The 3,656-nt window shown below is 30.4% G+C and overlaps 1 long non-coding RNA gene across 1 annotated transcript; it reads right to left on the bottom strand.

Moving 5' to 3' along the window:
* Positions 1 to 977: 977 nt before the first annotated feature.
* On the bottom strand, positions 978 to 1,532 carry LOC107825084 (uncharacterized). Its single transcript, XR_001656989.2, has 2 exons — positions 1,283 to 1,532; positions 978 to 1,205 (listed from the first exon to the last, which is right to left on the bottom strand). It is a non-coding gene; the product is annotated as an uncharacterized LOC107825084 (long non-coding RNA).
* Positions 1,533 to 3,656: the final 2,124 nt, after the last annotated feature.

Genomic DNA, 3,656 nt, shown 5'->3' with positions numbered 1-3,656 from the left:
CTAAAGGCACAAATCATATGCAATAAGATAAATTTCCGAGGGAATAGTGTACTTCCGCAATATCTAAAAGCGCAGATCACAAGCAAATCCATTCCGTTATAAGATAAAAGCACCCATGATTATCTAATCTATAAATGAAGAGTGATGCAATAAGGATATATATAATTAAATAAATTTATGTGAAGTTAAATATGCTAGAAACTTAGTTAAAACCATCAAAAAAGGTTACAATAGCAGCATAATGTCAGTCCTAAGATGGCCAAAACAATATCTCAAAAGATAACTATAGAGTTGAAAATGCAACACTTTCCGACATATTTATGTTGATTCAGACTCTTTGAAACAAATTCGTTTCAAAGATATATAAATACAATGATACAAGCAAATTAAAGTGCAAAATGAAATAAAAAGAAACAGAAAAGAAAAGCATAAAACGTGCAACTCCTTTTGCGTTAGTTTTATAAAGAGTAAATTTAATAAGAAAATTCATCTAAGTTGAGTGACCATATGGAAAATTTACTCAAGAAAACATATGCCTCGTTTCACTTTATGTGTCTTGTCCTGTTGGCCCTGAAACACTCTTCTGATTCTTTTCCACACATCTTGATCTACCCTTCTTCCAAATCGTTTAATTTATAATTTTAGATTTTTCTCGTAGAGAACGAAAGAGAAAGATGAAGACAGTTCTTGACCGATAATCCAGAACAACCATCATTCTTTCTTTCCTATTATGTTTGTTTCTTTGTGCGGTGATCATACTAAGTAAAGCTTCAAGATAAAGGTTGACCATCTCTACATGGTTTTTGCTTTTATTGACGACTGTGGTTTTTTATAAAATTTTTCCACTATTGTCTTTTATCCTACTAAATATCCCGCACTCAGGACAAACACTGTGTATAAGCAAAATATAAAGGAAAATATCGCAAACATAGACGATGAAAAAAAAGCATGAAAGGAAGGATCGAAAGCAAAAAAGCAGTAGGAAAGCAGAGGAGATCATATTATAGCAATCCCAAACTTAAATCTTCCTCAATAATTGTGAAAAATTAAGAAAAACAGAGAAGATTTTGTGCTACTTAAAATATACTCCTCTTTTCAATCATAATAAAGTCTGGCGAAAACTTTCACCAAAATCTCTATATTTTGAGTCATTGTTCCTTACTCTGGCAAACCCTACGCAAAGACATTAAGTTTGATATAGGGTCCTAGACAAAAGAAAAACGAAATTTAATACAGACCTACATGAAATCAAATTCTACTAACCAAAGATGAAGCTCTGTACCTGTATGTTGGTCTTTCTCTGCTTTGGTGCGAATTGGAGGGCTGGTTTTGTTGAAACGGTGGTTTGTCTCTTTGTACTGCAATTAAACCTTCATTGTTTGGATGAATTGAAAACGTGAAGAGGTTTGGAACGGCTGGTTTTTGAAACGGTGCTTTTTCGGTTTTATTTATTTACTAAAGAGCCGCAATTAAAGGCTGTTTTTTATAGGAAAATCTAAAAAATGGAGAAAAAAGATAAATAAGATTTTAAATCAAAGAAGCATGCCACATCACCTACTCAAGGCCTTGCTTTATATATATATATAGAGAGAGATTATAGAAGTTTACAATGATGCGTGACATCACTTGCCCCTTTCTCTTCTTTTTTTTTCTGACAAACTATTATCAATCAGAATCTTTTTCCTATATTAGAACATTGGTGATTTTATTTGATAATCTCATTCCATCTACAGCACACAATCAATTTGCAAAAGTTTTTTTTTTCTTTTTTTTTTTATATCGGTCTTGTGACTGTTGTGGTAAAAGCTGCTCCTTGCCATATATATTTTTAGAGTGTTGTTATCATGAAACTGTACATCACATCCATAAACTTGTTTTCTACCTTGGAATTTGAAAGTTGAATGTCTAACCTTATTTACAATTTTGCAATAGTATGACACAAATGTTCGATTCAATAATTATTTTCTGCTTCTTTTCTTTTTAATATTGTTGTATTGAGCTTGGCTTCATTTCCTCATAAGGAATTTAACTTTTTATTTTATTTCTTCAAACTATGTATGCTAGCAACTCTAAAAACTAATTTTGGAATAAATAATTAAATTACGAATTTTATTGTCTCCATTATATGACGCTTTAAGAAATTACTTCTTGGCCTGCATTAATTGTAGTATCGAACTCATTATGAAACTTTTAAACATGCAAATTAAATATAAACTTGGATAATTTATATTGTTTTGTCTTTTTAGATCTGGAGGTAATATATTTATTTCATTTCACAATCTGAATGCAAATGGTTAATGGTTTATCTTAACTTTTCTTTATACCTGTAATTGAACTTTTACAATCCATATTTGAAGATATTCTTTCATCAAATGCATTTGAAAGCAATAATAATAAATAAAACAGAAGGCCGAAATATTTCTCATCATTGGCTTGTATTTTTTTGTAACTTGTTCTCTTACATGGACAACTGTATTTCGCTTTCAACAACGATATCAATGGGCACAACGAGAGTTTTGATTATGACAAACATCAAAATGATAATACACCAACAACATTATTTATAAAACAGTACTATTAGCTATGTGAGACATGTTCATATCACATATTTCTCATCATTGGCTTGTATTTTTTTGTAACTTGTTCTCTTACATGGACAACTGTATTTCGCTTTCAACAACGATATCAATGGGCACAACGAGAGTTTTGATTATGACAAACATCAAAATGGTAATACACCAACAACATTATTTATAAAACAGTACTATTAGCTATGTGAGACATGTTCATATCACATATTTGTACCAAATAACATCAGAATTAATTTTACTACACATTGTACCTAAGTAACTAAATTTTCCAACTTCACATATTCAAATAATGCCTAATTATTTTACATTCGACAATCAAGTCTGTTGAATCGGTTCACCATTTATCAGTTTGAATTTGTATTTTTCCCCTTTAAATTTAGTGCAAATCATCGCATATATACTCTAATATTATTTATATTATTTTAAAATATTAATATTAATTATCATACTATTCACGTGCAACACACGTGTCAAGAAACTAGTTATCTTAAAAGTGATCACTCCATCTATTAAAAAGGTTGACAATAAAATTTCATTGGTATTTTGAATTAAGTGATATGTAGTGAATTGAGATGTTTATAAAAGAAATGACTTCCGTCATAATCGAGGAAGTCTTACCCCTTGTTTAATTTTTTTCTCTCTAGAGTAATAAAATAATAAATTAATACTCCTTCCATTTCAATTTATGTGAAGTCATTTGACTGGGCACGGAGTTTAAAAAAAAAAGAAGACTTTTGAACTTGTGGTGTAAAATGATGCACATATATTTTGTGTGGCTATAAATCATTGCATAAAGATAAATTGTTTCAAAATAAGGAAAGTGGTCATTCTTTTTGACACGGACTAAAAAGGAAATAGGTTCACATAAATTGAAACGGAGTGAGTACATAGATATCCTTATTTTTTGGCGAAATAGAGAAACTTATTCATTATTAAATAGGAACATTAGGATCCGGCACTGGTTGCCATCGATGACATTAGACTAAAGACTGCCGAAGCATAGGAGTTGCCAAGATGGACTAAATAAGTACCGTACCAAATGTCTTAGATAAAACACTTCCAGTG

The sequence above is a fragment of the Nicotiana tabacum genome, chromosome 23 (genome assembly GCF_000715075.1).
Source record: "Nicotiana tabacum cultivar K326 chromosome 23, ASM71507v2, whole genome shotgun sequence".
NCBI classification, from domain to species: Eukaryota; Viridiplantae; Streptophyta; class Magnoliopsida; order Solanales; family Solanaceae; genus Nicotiana; species Nicotiana tabacum.
This window is presented reverse-complemented; position numbering and strand designations above follow the sequence as displayed.